The following is an 18,074-nucleotide window of genomic DNA, read 5'->3' as shown; positions in this document are numbered from 1 at the left end:
GATACATAAGAGCATCCTTTCTGCCACACAGTCGATGTTACCATTAACTCTCCATGGCAGTCCATTACTAGGTGCTTTTCCTCCAGCAGGATTTGTCAGAATACCAATTTATGTGTTACGTACTTCTATCATACACACATATGAGACAATCTTAAACTAAGTATTGTAAAACTTTTGACACAGGCAAAACCCAGTCCTGGGTGCAAAAATAGTAGGGAGAAAAGTTAGCATACAATTCATAATTTTGCAGCTCAATTTGAAACAAAGACCGATGGAAAGCAGAGTTCATAGCTAAATGACAGCCCATAAGGTTCTTTACTCAGCTATGTTTTGCACTCCTGTGAAGAAAAAGAACATAGAGAAGACAGTAGTTGAAAAGATAATGAAGTCTGTCACAAGTTAGAGCCAATCTCAGTTAAGAAAACATAGAAAACACTGAAACAAATACACTGCCAGACATAAGAAAAACAGAGCTATGGGTGTGGCAAGCGAGAATTGTGGAAAAACTGATTCCCCCCTTAGACCTTGCATAAACAGAGCTTATTAGTCTGGGATGATAGAAACATAAAAAGCTGTTTGCTGAGTTCTGAAATACAGATGTTATCAGTATTATCACATTTATCACACAGTTTATTAATATCTGCAGTAAGCTGAGGCAATGACAAGGAAGTAATTTACAATTGAAATTATCATTATTTCAACTGCACGAGTGCAATGCCTCATGTATCAATGCAATTGCTTTGTTACCTTATCAAAGCACTCTCTCAAATACTATTTAAAAGCAGTTTGAAAAGATGACCAGATGCTTTCAAAGACCACAGCCTCTTGACTTCGAAAGAACTGAGCTACAAATGTGTCCTGGTTCTGGCTAGGATAGAGTTAACATTCACCTGAGCTGGGTGGAGAACTGAAGCTGGTAGCCCCTATGGCTGGGATAATTAACTAATTAGCTAACAGTTGGGGTTAATTTACCCAAATTAGCCAAAGGGCTATTCCATGCCATCTGACATCATGCTCAGTATATAAGTGAGGAGGGTGCTGAAGGGGGTCTCCTGCTACTTGGAAGAAACTAGGTGTGGAGATTTGTTGTAAAGCATTATACTGTATTTGTATTCCATCACTGTTTTGTCTTCTTCTGTCATTACTGTTAAATTTATTTTTTGTTCAATTTCAAGCCACGTGGTTTTTTTTTTTTTCTGGTTTTCTTTTGTTTACCAATTCTCCTCCTATTCTCTCGGAGGCTGAGGGGAGTGGGAGAGAGACTGCATAGTCTGGTCCCAATTGGGGCTGAACTATGACAAAATGCTAAGAATATCTCCTTAAAAATTTTTATTTTTCTAAAAACCTTCTCCAAATTGTCAAATTCCACAGTTGATTTTAAGCTGGTAATAGTATCAGCAGGTGGGTAGACTACAGAAATCTATGACAATAAATCTATGGATTTACGACTGCCACCCGCTGCTGCTGACTGCTCTGCAACTACGAGCTGTAATCAGAAGAAAAATAATTTAAAAACACATGAAGGGAGGAAAGGAAGGAAAAGAAAGGAAAAGTGTTAACAAAAAGTGCCTTATTTCATTAATCTAATGTCCATACCAACAGAAATGAAAGCATAACCAGCCCCCTACTAGTAAAAAAATCCAGCTGCTTCTTCAAAAATAAAGATCAAAATTCACAAAATAAAGTAAGGCTTTAACTAAAGAATCTAACTAAATATCAATCAATCAAAACTTGCTTCTCTTAATTGTGTTCCACCAACCTTAGCTTCCTTTGAAAGTCAAGTAAGTAACAGCAGGCAATAGCAGCAGGTGAGAAGGAACACGCAATGGCAGCAGGTGAGATTAGCCACAGATGTCATATGCTGTCTGGTTGAATGCATAAACACTGGTTTCAAAAACCTGCTATAAATTTAGACTCACTAAAATCAGTCTACTGAAACCATTACAAAACCAGATTTCTTCTTCCATTGAGAATATGTCTCTTTAGATGGCAGATATCAATGTCTTACCTGCTACCTTTTACAATACCATCCATGTTTATATGCTGTTAATTCTCTAACATTACACACACAAAATAGAATCTAATCCTATTCAACAAAGACAAATACAAAGAGTGCTGGAGAGAAAATTAGCTATACGTGGTTATGGTTTCAGACAAAACTTTTTACAATCAATATCAATAGCATTGTTCCAGATCACTTGTCCTTTGAAATATCTATTTAGAAAATATCTATTTAGAAAATGTAGGCAATAATTGATGACAATTAGTAACTCTTCTCTGCAATCAACATAACTTTGTGATAAAAAAGAGAAATCAATGCTTACTAAATATCACTAAAAATTAAGAAAATAAAAGCATAATAGTAAATATTTTATAACCACAATAATGTATTATTTTACAAGTACAAATGCATTACCATCAAGTTAGCTATTGAACTTCCTTGACAGCGTGAGAAGAGTGTATATGCATTTAGACAAAAACAGCAAGTTAAAAAAAAAAAAATCTTTAAAATAAAAAAAAAAAAACCCAAACGGGGCATAACAACGAAGCACCAACTACTATCAAGTTATACAACAGAACTGTTCTGCTCCTCCACATACCTCAGACTCTAGGGATAGGATTTTAAGAGCAGTTACATTTGTTCAGTAACTGATGCGTTCAGTTTTCCTCACAACAGTGATTAAAATGGTTTGGAGAAAGTTATCATGCTGAATGTAGTTAATCGTCAAGGATTAGGCAAGCTGGCTTACAAAATTCTGGCTTTTCCTATCATATTAAATTACTTTAAAAAATTAAAACTATACAATCTGATTCTCCATCTACATGATGGTAATACTTTTATGTCTCATTAACCAAAGGGTTTTTTCCTTGTTTGTTTTTAAGTTGTTTTTATTTTTTTAAATAAAATAAAATCAACCAACATTTTTACAAAACTATTTCTAAGGCTGTTTCTACAGCAGCAGTAATTTTTAAAAGGAGACACTATTACATTTTTATTTGTTTGGTACATTATAAGCAGACCAAGAGTAACTACTAAAGCCAACAATAATGATTCTTAGCATATTTCTTTTTCTTCTTTGAAGCACTGTACAGTTTATGCTAAGAAATATAGTAAATATTTGAGTATAATTCTTATCAGAACGCAATTTAAAATGTAACCAAGTTTGTTACGTTACAATTATTTTTAAAATAGTTAACTTTTGGTAACTGTCTTTTTGTAAGGGTACTTGCCAGGAATATATAGACTATTACTCTGAGATTCCTTTCAAAATCCTCTTATTCTGATTCAATTTCATTTTATTCATTTTATTTATATTGTGTTTATTGTTCTTAGCCATGATATACAGTATTTGTCAATATTAAACTATAGTTGGCTAGTTTGTCAGTTTATTTGCAATACTAATTCATAGTATTTCTTTTTATCTTACCCTCTACCTACTAGTCACTCCTAACAAACATCAGCATTTCCAGGTTAAAAAAACAAAACTAAGATTATATAACTAAGATTAGAAATATGTTTTTGAATGAGGATTTCACTAGATCATTATAATAGAAAACAAATATCTTTCTTAGAGCTAGCAAGAACTATATTTCAAAATAAAATAAAAACAGATCTTATATACTATTATAAAACAGTATATTTTTTTTGTCCTGATTAGGTACAAACAATCTTAGCTCTTGGCAAACAGGCAGTTAGCAGTGGATTGTTACACTGTGGATGTGGTAATCTGTATTACTACTATAAGTAGTGCAGTGAATGAAAAGAGAAACTGAGGAGAGCTTTACATTTTGCAGATTACTGAAAATAATCAGATGATTGATGCATTTATGAATAATAAAATACAAAAATCCAGTAATTCTGTGTGTAGGTGCAGACATTGAAGGTCCTAACAGACATGTGGAAGGAGACTAAAATCGGACAAACAGCTAAATCAGTTATTACCCCAGTTGCACACAAGCCCCTTCTGACAGATGCTGCTGCCCCCGAAACAGCGGCATCTGATCAGATTAGAAATGAACTCCTGAACCTTCAGTTTTCTGCCTGATGTACCAGGATAAACCAAAATTGGAACTGGTTTACCTTAATGTGCTGGGCTGAAACCTGTAGTAGTTCAGGAGTTGATTTGTGAGTGGACCATATGCTCCTGTCTTGAGGACAGAAAAGTCCATCACCAGGGCTCTAGGCAGTAATAGCTTCATCTGTCTGATTTTCAACCCCCGGCCACATGTCTGTCAGAGCCTTAATGTGAGAAAAATATTATAAATGCACAATCAGAGTAAATACTAGAAACAGAAAAATTACCAGAGCAGTTAAAATTAGCCGTCTACTAAATCTTGCACCCTGTTCCCAGAGGTGGTTAGTGTCAAACATTTAGAAGGAAAACATAAAGAAACCCTGTGTTAGGTATATATGAATTATAACCTAATTTAATTTCATATTCTTTTACTATTGTTTATCTAGCCAACGTAGCTTAGTCAGATCCCTCTCTACACACTTTTAAACATTCATCATCCCGCCAACAAAATATGAGCATTGACTTTGGCACATTTGTATATGATAACCATTCTATGATTCTATGATTCTATAACAAAGGTTTTAGAGCTTTCTGGAAAAAAAAATTAAAATCCAAATTATTGTCTGTCTGACACATACTAAGTCTCATCAAAAAACCTTGAGCTCATGAAAACTTTGGAGAAATTCAGAATTAGATAAAACTTTGTTGAGAAAGTAAAGAGTAAAAGCTGTGGTGAAAAAGCTCTCTAGGTAAGCAGAACCAAAAACTAAATTACAGAAGCATTACTCCACATTCTCATTCAAGTCAATTTTTTTTTATTATTTTCTACTCTTTTAGTTTTATTACATTAGATACAATGCAAAGTATTATTTAAATTCTGTTAACTTAAGAAATATTATCCAGTTTGCTGCTGTGTACCTCTTAATTTCAATATATTTTTTTCTTACTTTAGTTTTGGAAAGCATTATCCCTAGAGTCTTAATTTATTCAGCTAACACTAAGAAACATATCTGAAACTGGAATTTTGTTAGGGTGAAAAATGTCTTTAAATCTTTAAACCTCAAAAGTGTTCTTGTGAAATGAACATCAGGACCAGTGAATATAGACTATACTTACACTCGTGCACTAAGTATGTCCACAGTAAGAGTCATTTTTCAGAGTAGGATCAATTTAAGTAGTGCCTTGACAAAGAAAGACTGTAAAGGGTCAGATTTTGTAGAAAGAATTTCAATAGTTTAAATAATGAATTCATTCCCTGTCTGATATTATCTCCAAGACTATTCAAAGCAGCTAGCAGGTGTGAACTAACTACTATAGCATATGTTTCCTGTTGTCCTGCCTTTTGTTCATGTCCAACCTTATCTAAAAGATATAAACAATAAGTGACTCTTAAAATCATTCATTCCTAAAAAAAAAAAAAGCAAAAAACTTTGTATAAATAGATTTAGTTTTAAAATAATAGATAAAAGCCTATACTTAATGGAAACATACTTGTCCCAATTTGTGGTAATGGCTATTCTTCTTGATCTCCCAGAAATGTATCTGAGCAGCTCTGCTCTAAAAGAAAACACAGTAGCTAAAACCACCTAAAAATAGCTTCATTTTCACAGAAGTATGATTCTACAGTTCTCCATCTATTGGCATTTAACCAATCAGGTAGTTTTAAATCACATCAGTAAATTAAAGAAATGCAATCTGATTAGTGCAATATGCTCAAGTGATTCATAATGAACACTGACCTCATACATGCCCTAGTTTCCTTGAATGGACCAAGGTATTAATTTCTTTTAAAGGAACAGTGACTTTTTGTTTTCCTTCCAGAAAATAGAAAAAAAAAAAAAAAGAAGTAGTAACATACAGCAAATTTTATTTTCTCATTGCACTTGTACTGATGTAGGGTTGTGGAATTTGTTTTGTTTTGTTTTTAACAGAAATGGTTCTACTTGAATCAGTATTATTTTTGGATATTTCCGTGGAGCTGAGCTGACGATCTTTATATTGTTTTTGAAAACAGAGGACACTCATGATAATTTTGGATTAATAAGACTTAGGTTTTAAACAGTAGGCTTCTGAATTGGTTCTAACCTTTAAGCTTCAACATCATGGTATAGTGTAGAGTGAGTCATACCAGAATTCTAAAAATATGTATTGAACTCAAATATACTGAATTTTTGCCAACAAAACATTATTGAGTTGTAAGTTGAAACTTACTTTCTAGATAAACTAAAGCTCTTTTCCACATCAACAAAAGATGAATTATCAATCACTGTTCTGATTTAATGTCTATTAAAATTCTAGGGTTCTTGGAAAGATCTTTTCTGCACTGGTTTTATGATTTAAGTGCAATTATTCCAAATTTCTTTAGGGGAGGTCAGAATCAGGCTCTATTTAGGCCAAGAGTCTTTTTTTCCTTCCTCAAAAGAGATGTCCCACTAAAAACATAAGAACTGCTCAAAACTGTGAAGCTGGTTACCATTTAGCTCTACAGTTCCTCAAGTGCAATGTGGAGGTCAACATTGACACTTTGTAAGTTAGAAGAATCCAATTGTACTAAATTTAAGGCACTTGGCATTAACTGCGGCAGAGACCAGGAACAGAAACACTATTATCTAAATCATTTGTATATATCTGTCACTAAATGATGGAGAATAATGCGTGGGAGACGTTCTAATTAAAATGGCAATGAATAAAGTGAAAAATGAAGGTAATATTATACAGGAAAACTTTAAACTTCTCAAACTCTTGTCAGGTAGTCCACAGTACCATAACAGCATATGCTGCTAAAACATTAAATCTTTAAGATAAAAAGCACTTTTAAAAACTTCTTTAAAATCTGAAATTTCGTATTTTAACTCAAAAATCAACAGTTGTAATTCAGTTCAAAGCTCGACTTAATATAAATGTAGACAAACTTTACCTGAGGTCTAAAATTAAAGTAAGCTCACTTAATTGGGCTACACTGAAAATATCCCCACCACTCCAAGTAGCAAGTAGGAAGTTTTAAGTTATTGAAAACAGGTATCTGGAAAAACAAAGGAGTTAAATTCTCCACGATAATTTGAAAAGTATTGCAGCGGAACAAATCTGGAAATATATCAAGGTATAAAAGCTACTTTACTTTGATTGCAATGAGGATGGGGAAAAGCCATGTTAGGTTCTTTGATAGCTCCAGCCAGCAATCAAAAAGTCAGTCATAAAAGACCAAGTGGCAAAATCATGTTGCCTCAACAGAAGAGTACTTCACTTATTTCATTTAACTTTCTCCAGTGTATCGGCCATTTTTCAATATAGCAAAGGATCATACTAGTGTGATGTCATACTGCAGAATGAATAATGCCATGATGAAAATAAAAATTTTGAGAAGTAATTTTAATATTGCAAAAAGAGCCTCAAAAAACCTGCAACCAATCGATTAGTTTTCAAATATTTAGCAATTTTGCTCATTAGTCACGCATATTCAAATATAGATTAAAAGAAAACTCATCTAATCAGCTATGCTAAAGATTTTAAATGTATGCAACATGTGACTTTGTCTCACCTGCATTAACATTCTAGGCGGCATCCCCAACTTTTGTTTCATTTCTGCAACTGGTGAGTACAGGATAAGGTTGTCACATTTGGCTTCCTCATATTTTTATGCTTTACTAAATGAGTCAAGTGTCTATGCAAGTTTTTATGTTTATTCAACTGTGCAACCACCTTTGCAAAAAAAATAATATATTCATGTTATTTTATATAATTGCTATGTTTAAAATTATTTTCAAGAGACATTGAAATCATTTCAAAATGAGTATATTAAAACTCAGATCTTTAATGGCCATGAAAAATAAACAGACTGCAACCGTATTAATACAACACATGAAAACAAGTTCTCTAATATTTTAGTGTTTTCATTCAATAAACAGGTCACCACACAACTAAGTGGGATTTCCTGGATAATTAAGCACATAACTATATAACATACATTCTTCAGGAAGAGAAAAGAAAGCTCACTCTTGCTGTTAAATGGTTATTAATTGTTCACTGAGGACAAGAAGTTAGTTAAATCCAATACCTTCTCATTTATTAATGTTAGTACATAACACAACTTTTAACTAGATATAACAGCTTTTATTTCTCTTGTCCATTTTCCTGAGAACAGTTACTTACTGAACTGTCAACACAAGGATTAAGAGGATGTAACACCTTTTTATTAACAAAGTAACTTATTCCTTTAGAATGGTAAGGTAAATATAGTTAATGCTACTTCAGTGAAAAGATTTTGGTTTTGCAAATATGAGAATGTATTAAATCCTAGTTAAAAATGCAAACCTCTGTTAAGTTTCCATAATTGTGTTTCTTTTCAAGTTTCTCTTCTAGTTGTATCACTCTTTTCACATCATCTTGTCTCAAAACAGTTTACCATCAAAATAATTCAATTTTTTTTAGGTTCACAGAATAGTTATCTACTGTTTGAGCTCAAATAGACACTACTAGCGATAGCAGACTATCCATTCATATCTATGGGTATGTAAGAAACATACATTTTTTCCAAGGACTTCATAGGTCTTTGCTGCCACTGAAGCAACAAAGTATTTCAGCACAGGAATTTGGGAAGTGCACAGTGTAAATACTGTGAGGACTGTCTTGTCCTCACATCCTGAGCACTTTCTCTGCTCCTCCCACATAACAGAATTCCTTCCACCTCCTGCAGTCCTACATCCCCCACTGCACTGTCCCAGGCTCCCCAGCTCATTCAAAATAACCTTCCCCAGATAAGCCTTACTCTGCATACAATCTCCTCATTGCCCATATCACCTTGATCAAATGGTGAGGATCAAAGGTCAGAGGAGGGAAAATTAATCTCCCTGATCCTTGCATCTGTGGCCAAAACCGTAGACTACTGGTAGCCATGAACAGACACGGCAGAGGAAACAGTATTCTGCTGCAGCTATAATGGTCTAAGAACACAAGTAGGCCAAGGGTAGGAGAATTTTATTTTTGCCATTGGATCAGCTGGTATAGTTGGAAAAAAAAAAAAAGAAAAGAAAAGAAAAAGTTTGTCTAAACCAAAGTTTGTTCTGCTGCTTCTAGAGAACAGTCTTTTCAGTTCAGGTAGTTTTAGGCCTGAACATCTAAACTGGAAAAAAACTAGTCAAACTGCTAGGTTGAAGTCATGGGGATCATTATAGGAGCCAGTATCCATCTCCATTAACAGAGAAAGGAGATTATAGAAATTTAATGGAGTTCCACAAAAGGCAGTGCAAAGTCCTGCACCCAAGGAGAAATAATACCATGCATCAGTACAGGTTGGGAGCTGACAAGCTGGAAAGAAGCTTTGCAGAACAGGCCCTGCAGATCTGGCGGAGACCAAACTGACCTTGAGCCAGCAATACACCATTGCAACAAAGAAGCTGAATGGCATCCTAAGCTGCATTAGGAAGAGCATTACCAGCATCTTGTCAATGTGTATAAACACCTGGTGGGAAGAAATAAAGATTATGAACCCAGACTGTTTTTAGTTGTATCCACTGATAGGGCAAGAGGCAATGGGCACAAACGGAAACAGGAAATTAAATATCAGAAAAAGCTTTTTCAGTGTAAGGGTGATAGAACATAGGAACTGGCTGCTCAGAGAGGTTTTGCAGTCTTCACGAGTGGATATACTCAAAACCTGACATGATGCTGTTCTAGCTAACCCTGTTTTGAGTAGCTGCCTTAGACTAAATAATACTAAATAATACTTTCCAACTTCAACTGTTCTGTGATTCTGCGTGATCACAGAAAAGTCCAATAATTTTTTAGCCAAAGTAACATGTATCTAATGGCTATATGTTAACTGAGGGTTTTAATAAGATTCATAATGTACAAATTTTAACAAGGAAAACAAAAATACACTTTCTACAGGTACATATCTGCCAAATTTTAAGCTCCTGCTCCTAAAAAAGTAATTGAAATGGAAACATGTCTTACTCAGCTATATGTTTTTTTTTTCCTCTTTATAAAATGGCTGTAACAAAGTAAAGGAACTTTTCAAAATATACACTACATCCAGCAAAGGAAATGTCATTTTAAGGCTCTAATAAAGTTGTTAAGAATACAATCTTTGCTGATAATTGAGAAGTATATTTCTGATGGTAACAAACTATATAGCTTGATGGTTTGCATGAAGAACAACTGAACATCTTTAAGATTGCCAGGTATCCAAAGCAAAGCATTAACTATATAAAAATAGTAGTTAAGAGCCTAAAGAAAAAATCACATTCTTAACCACTGCAGCTCTGCCAAGAAAATCCTCTGTGCACAGAGTCTTAATGATACACGTTATGTAATTTGGGGAGATGAATTAATTGTAAGAGTTCACTGAGAGATGTACAGGATTCTTTTCCCAGTTATATACTCCGTAATTGAATTAGGTCACTTAGAGCTAACTTGAGTACAACTAGCAATGTACTTGCATTAATAGATCAGCTGAGACAGGGTCATTAGCCCTGTTAAATACACCCACTAAGTTATAAGACTGTTTTTAATCAATATCAACAGTCATTCTTTCAGGGGAAATACAGGTGCCTACCATTCAATTAGGTTTGTTCATATTAGACACTAAGAAGAAAGGTCATATAAGTATTTATTACACTTTTCCCATTCTCTAATCAGTGCTGATAAACCTAAGACCAAACATAGGTGGCAAGTGTTTCTGAAAGTTACTTATGGCCAGAGTCAGAAAAACCATTAGCAACTAAAAGCAGCATCTTTAAATAGGCAGTGCTGAGCAGTCTTAATGCAAGACATTGCAACACTCATAACTAAGAAAAGGAATCCTCCTTCTTATACTCTTCTGAAATTGTAGTTAGTAGCTCTCTGTAAAGTAAAACACAATGCTTACTATTACCATACCAAGTATGAGTCCCTGAAATTGTATAAAATATACCCTCTTGTTTAGGAGCCATACTAGTCTAACCAAATCCAGGTGTACTAAAGAGTAGGCCTGAGCTCTAAGGTACTCAAGATCTGAGTATGCCATCATGAATGATTTAAGGGGCCTAACAATTCTCACATTATCCCTCTATCTTCAGAGATTAAAACTTAATTTAGGGATTTATGTATCAACTTAAAGCATTAAAAGATTCTACTATGAGTGAATCAATATTTTTCAAACAATAGACAAAATTTAGAATTTCATTGACATTGAATTTTTATGTCAAACTTAAGGAAAGTTCCCTGAAAATATAAAAATAATGAATGTTTAATCTATCATTTAATATTCAACATCATTTTACTGCTATTCATACTTCTCCATGTAACTTTACCAAATGTGAAAAATGTCCTAAATTAATGAACTTCACATGCATTTCTTCAAATTTATCAGGTATCTACTAACTGAGGACTGATTCCCATGAGGATAATTGCCAAACTGCATCTGAAATCAAGACATCACAAATACGTAACCACCTCTGCATAGGCAAATGTGTTAATATCTTTCTTAACAAAAAACCCAACCAATATTTTAAAACCTACCAAATAATCTGTAGGTTTTAACACGTAGCGAGCAACTCAGTTCAGAACTCAATTTCTAAAAACCTGTTTGTGACAATTCACAGTTAGCTGCTCTCTTATTTTTATTATACAGAAAAAGGAAAATAATTAATCAGTTACCTTCCCCAGAAAGACCTGGCTTCTCCTCAAAGTTATATCCGCAGTACTGGCCAACACCCCTTCCCATTCCAATTCTGCATTGAAATTTTTTTAACAGAAGTAGGTGTTTGTTAAATTTATCTTAGACTGAGGTCCATAAAGAAATAGAGTACTGGATTATGGCAATTTTCTTGCTATATGGAACTAAACTGAAATTTCATATTGCTAGATTTTTACACTGAATATGAAAATATTTTAATATAGAAACATTTTTCATTCAAAAGCACGTTTCTCCAAACAAAAAGACACATAGTACCTTCAGAATCACAACAGGATAGGATGATTTGTCTATACATCGGTAGGGTAGGACCCATTCCAATCTGCCTCCCAATATAACAGCAGCAACAAAGTCCCTACGTACGCATACTTTGAAGATACTTCCATTATTTGGTTCTTTATTACAAAAATACAAATGCAGTATTTCAAAATGAACTGTCTAGTCTTTCATGTGTCAAGAAACTGTGCAGCCACCTTCATGCACGCAGTTTTTCTGTCACATTTTATTTCAACACACAGCCCACAGACATTCGATATCACCCTAACAGTAACTAGCATAAGTGGGAGTTCAGCAGCTCTAGGAGAAGCAGCCATTATGTTTATCTTGGCTCAGGACTCACTTCCTGCTTTTGAAACCCCGCTTCCTGTTTGTGCACACAAAGCACTAATCTTTTCCCGCCACCTGCGTGGCAATTCTGCTGCTCCTCAGTGGGATTCCCACAGCATGCAAGTGCCATATCGCCATATCAATGACAATCATTATGCAGATCTAAACGGATTCTACTTCTGACATACCTTCCTTTTGGAAATTTTTTACTAATGGTGAGTATGGTAACCTCCATAAGCATATTTTAAAAGAAAAGGCTGTTTAATCCAAGTTGCATGGATACAATATGACAGATTAGAAACATTCTCAATACAAGAAGTTTGTGGAGTCTAACTTTAAAAAGCCTAGTATAATCAACACACCTATAACTGCAGAAAATCACACAGCAAACTACTCCCTCCTCCAACACATATTCAGATGGAATTTTATTTTTGGTCACTCTAAGGTTCTTTGTTGCAGTTTCCTGTCTGGATTTCCCCTTTTCCTATGCCAAGGCAAGCAGTTAAAATCAGGATGATCAGAAATAAACTTCAGAAGCAGATGTTACCACACAGTTTATTACATACTGGTAAACAGGGTGATTTTGTGTTTTCCTGAATATATGTGGCTAAGTCCCACTGTAATTAATCCTAGGTAATCATAAAGCGAAAGAGAAAAACTAAAGTAAAAAAAAAAAAGCTATAAATATTGCCATTAACTCTCACATCTATGGATTTACTCCATAATCTCCATTTTCCTTTAATAATTAGCTGTTACAAAAATTATTGTAATACAACTTTAATTTTGTGCAATTAAAAGACAAGTTAAAATTTCTTACAGCAGCTTTTATATGCTCATGTAGCAGGCTATTTTACTATCTGGTTGCAGCAGCAAATATTTGTTATTCTAATTAAACAACAGAACTCAAAAACAGAAAAGTCAACCTATCTTACTAAAAAGTTGGGCTTTTCAGAATTTCTGGAATAGCATGCATTAAATTTTAACTATGACTCCCACTAACAAATGCACAATTTCCCTGACTCTAGCCCTACCTCCTTTCTATCTCCTAATGTCTGCCAACAGAAACTAAAATACAGGGCACTGCACTATTTATGCACAACTGCAAAATGTGTAAATTCAGGCTTCCAATTGCAAATTTTGTTCCTTATGGTCTTAATCATTCTGCTGCATCTGTAAAATTTAAAAATATTTAAACTTTCATGCTGACCACCTGAATTAAAAAATATCCTCTGAAGGTTATTGCCTCTCTATCTTCTGCTAGATATGTTTAATTCCTCCTGAATGATACATGGTAGAAATTTTCAGTTTAATGCATGTACAGGATACTACATTTTCCTGAAACAATTAAGGTTGATATTGGAGACAAGGTTGCCTGTATGCTATATTCTGTTTCAGAAGGAACCTTCTGGTAGGAGAGGACAATTGCTCCTTTTCAGACCCAGAACAGTCTGCAATTGAAATGACTGGACTGGAAAACAAAAGAAGCAGAAAAAAATCCACCCTATAATCTTACAGCGAATAAGGAGGTAGGTTCATTTTCTATTTTTTTTTTTTTTTAACATGTTTCTGCCTCTAGGTTCAAAAACAAAACAAAGCAAAAAAAAAAAAACAAGAAAAAGAAAAGAAAAGAAACCAAAAGAAAAATTTTTAACTGGAAACAGAGTGTATCTTCTATTGCGTGCAATTACTGGAGGGATGGGGGGGGGGGGTGGGATGGGGGGCTATATAGTATTATACAGTTCTAAGAATAAAGTATTTCCCAGCAGACAGCTGGGGACAGACTGGGTCAGTAACCCATTCAGCTCCGTGGGGAACACACCTGCTTTCTCCCGCCCATACCAGGTGTTTTGTCTCCCTCTTTTACACCAGCACAAGTATTCTTGCAAAATGAATTAGATAAACTCAGTGATCAGCTTGCAATCTAATCCTCCTAACTCCCTTAAAAAAAAAAAAAATTCAAATGGATGAGCGAGCTGATGAGACCTACTGCAAAGCTGGACAGATGCTATTGCTGATGCAAAGAAAGGACTGAAATGCATGGCTTGGGGCAAAACTACCTTTTTGGCAGTGACATTTAAATTAATGTCAGAGGACCATGAAACCACACCACTAAGCCTCTGGGGACAAAAACCTCAGTTTCAGTTCTATGTTTCTCTCTACAGAAGGATGAGGTGTTAATTACTATTCTATCCAGCCCCACTTAAACTCACTCAATGTCTCACCTACCTGAAAGAGAAGAAAGCAATGAAGATTATTCATTATTCTACTTATCTTGTAGTGGAGGGAATCTCACCCGTACTGCATCATTAAAAAAATCTTACTTGAAAATATAAACGTAATTGTTCAAGAAAGCTCTTGCAATAGCACAGAAGAACTTCTCTGGTTTGTGGGCATACTTCAGTGACGCACTAGGAATAAGTCAATTCAACAGAGTATGCTTGAGTCTGATTCTTAACAGCAGGTGGAATATTAGCCTCTTATAACTGCAGAAAAAAGTAATAAATTCTAAGTTATTGTGCATTCTCAATGTTGCACTTTGCCTGATTTGCAGGGCAATTAGATTATTAGAGATGACTGCAAGCATTTGCAGATTGTCTTCAACAGTTTTAAGTTATTCTGATACCATTAAATGTAGTTCAGGAATACTGCAGAATAAGTAAAGACAATTTTTGTTAAATATGTTGACTATGAAATAAGTATAAAATCTGGGCTATTGCTAAAAAGTAGGAAGATAAAATTATAATGCCTTAATAATTAAAAGCTACACTTACACTTATACTTGAACGAATTCTTTGAGAATTTTTACAGGAAAGTATATTCAGCTAGGTTTTCACACAATCAAATCAATAATAATAGAAAACCTCACAGAATCCTCTGGTTCCTTTGAAGCACAGTGCAGGAAAAATTATTACCATGGAGCAAAACTGTGAGAAAACCTAGGAGAAATGCCATTTCTTCTCAGCAATGCTGTCAAGGAGCTACATCAACTAATTAATGTCCTCAGTCTTTCAAATATTTACTCACATGAGCACATGTTATTCAAGTGAGTCCTCGCACTAAACTCGATGTCACTCAATTTGAGGAAAAAAAAAAAAAGGCATGCGAGCTTTGTCTACAAGGTGGGGAAAAAAAACCAACAATAAAAAACCTCAAAATACACAGGGCTCAGTAGTTACTACGTAACTGCAAAACACTGAGCTGGACATACATCTGTTTCTATTTATAAAATTTGTAATTTTTTTTTTCCCAATATGTATATATTTCACAGAATCACAGCAAAATCACAGAATGGTTGAGGTTGGAAGTGACCTCTGGAGATTACCTAGTCCAAACCCCTGCTGATGCAGGATCAGCTACAGCAGGGTGCCCATTTCAGTGCTGTCTGTTTTTTTAAACATGAGACCTTGTTAGTTTCAGAATGAGCTACTTGGCTAATTATTTTAAAGGTGAACTCTTTAAAAAAAAGCTCATCACTTGTACAATGAAAGAACTAATCTTACTTTAAATTGTAATTGCCATTAACATAAATAGCATCCCTGAGAATGAAAAAAGTAGGGGGAAAAAGCACCAAAACTTCAGTTTGACGAAAATAATTTACTTTAATATGTCAAGTTTGTCTCCTGTACTAGTATTTTCAGCTTCCTGCAATTATATTTTTGTAACATAAAAATACATCTGTCACTTCTAAAATGAACTTGTTATAAACTGAAGAACTGTATGCTGATACATTATTAAAAATAAAACAGAAATTTAATTCTTTTGTCTTTCTTTTTCTTATTTTTCTTGCTTTTTCTGTTCTTCTAGGCAATGAATACTGTTGATAGAGCTTTAACTCACATATCCAAATTGCACTTACATTTCAGTATTTTTGTGTAACATCTCAAACCTACAATATTTTCTGCCTAATGTACACAACCAAAGTAAATCTGAAAGTGTGAATTCTCATGATATAGTTCTGATTCAGCCTTCTCTTTTTTTTTTACCTTTCATTCTCTAACTTTGCTGCTTTTACATCCACTTAAAACTTGCCTCTACTTCTTTAATTTCTTATTCTACTCAGTTCTTTCCCAAATTTATCTTCTTTACTTTAACTCTTCTGGGGTAGTTTCCTTCCTTTTCTTTACCACACCAAATGAAAGAATTTCACCATGTAATTTGTTTTGCCTTATCATCTTGACCTTTTACTCTCAGTCATCAATAGTCATTTATGCAAGCACCTATATATTCCTTCCAATTTTGTCCTGTTATGCTTTGAAAGAACTTACAGTTAAAAGACACAAAATTAGCATCTTAACATGTATTAAGTAACTGCGTGATAATGTGTCCTTTTGTGACATCTGTCATGGCTAATTTATGCACCTGTCTAAAATAATTTTCTCTTCTCTTACTGTCTTCTCTTCCCACCTACTCTGTATTCATTCACTTTTATTTTGTTTACAATTTAAATTGAAAATTCAGTGGAGTCGATTTTATGACAACTGTCTCTGGAATGTCCTGCTATAGTTGGGACTTAAGTCACCATCTCAATATGAATAAGTAGTACAAGATATTTTCTTAAAACAGGTCAAGGAATAGTATCCTTGCTTTAGAGCGTCTTGTTACCAATTTGTGTCAACAAATCCCCAAACATCAGCATTTCTCCACTTAGATTAAATTGTAAGGGATGGTTGAATGGATAAGCACTGCTAAAGGCATAATCCAAAACAGGACTCTTCTAATGAGTTCAGTGGATTCTGCATTAAACTGTATGTCTAACTACAGACTGTTAATCGCTACACTTCATAACAAAACCAGATAATACACCTACAACCATTGTCCTAAGAGACTAAGTTTGAATCAAATGACTATTTATTTAGTACTAAAATGATTTTTGTGTGCTTGTGCTATAGCTTCTTATCATATATTCCCACTGTGAAACAACTCACATAACCCTTGCAGCTCCTTTTATATACAAATCAATGTGTAAGCCAGGATTACAGCAAAGATTATTGACACCAAAAATAAAACCAGCCCATGTATCAGGATAACCTTCCCTCTCACAGGTAAGTGTACACTTTTCTCATTTATTACTTAAAAATTATATACCTATGATAAACATCTTGTCTAAGAGATTCAATAAATCTGTGAGTAAAAAATACAAAACAACAGGGTAAAATTAGAGAAAAATACTGAATAATCATACTTATTACAGATTGCCTCCCTTGCACAGACATATATGCATACATAAACATATACACATGCCCACACATACATATATATGTATAAAAGCTTAATAACTTTTTTCTTTTTTTTTTTCAAAGTAAATAAAGAGCTTTTTCATATTACACAGTCTGCCAGCAAAATAATTCACAATCATTATTTAAATATGGTATCGATCAGATCACGTGAAAAACTGAAATCAGTTAATGATTACACATTTTAAAGCTGTGTGTAAATGGAACTTCTTCATTAATAGGCGGAGTTGAAGTTTATATAAAAGAAACAGAAATGTGGTGCAGTCTTCCTTTCATCCTATACTTTGTCATCAATAAAGAAAAGAATTATCTGTAGGAAACTTTGACCATGGCTCTAATTACAGATTCTTCCTGTACTGATTTGATCTGGAAAATGCCTTCACTAAAAAAATAAGCTACTATAACATCTAAACTTAAAAATCTAAATTATAATACACAAATGCATCATTTTGCATGCATGGATAAATGTCAGTTTAATTTGAATAAAAATAACAAAAAATGCCAGAAGCCTACTATCTCTATGTTATAGTAAAGACCTAGCAGAGA

General features: G+C 34.0%; 1 protein-coding gene across 7 annotated transcripts in view; it reads right to left on the bottom strand.

Annotated features, from left to right (window-relative positions):
- NOVA1 (NOVA alternative splicing regulator 1) overlaps positions 1 to 18,074 on the bottom strand; it is a 152,586-nt gene that overhangs the window by 54,746 nt on the left and 79,766 nt on the right. Inside the window, exon 1 of one of the 7 annotated variants that reach the window (XM_086748017.1) lies at positions 14,521 to 14,653. The exons of the other annotated variants lie outside the window; for them this stretch is intronic. The gene's annotated coding sequence lies outside the window, so the exon portion shown is untranslated. Of the gene's footprint in view, positions 1 to 14,520; positions 14,654 to 18,074 lie in introns of those variants that run through there. 7 annotated transcript variants of the gene reach the window in all.

Source organism: Chlamydotis macqueenii, chromosome 5, assembly GCF_036417535.1.
Source record: "Chlamydotis macqueenii isolate bChlMac1 chromosome 5, bChlMac1.mat, whole genome shotgun sequence".
NCBI classification, from domain to species: Eukaryota; Metazoa; Chordata; class Aves; order Otidiformes; family Otididae; genus Chlamydotis; species Chlamydotis macqueenii.
Note: the sequence above shows the minus strand (reverse complement) of the source record. Positions and strands in the feature narration are given on the sequence as shown.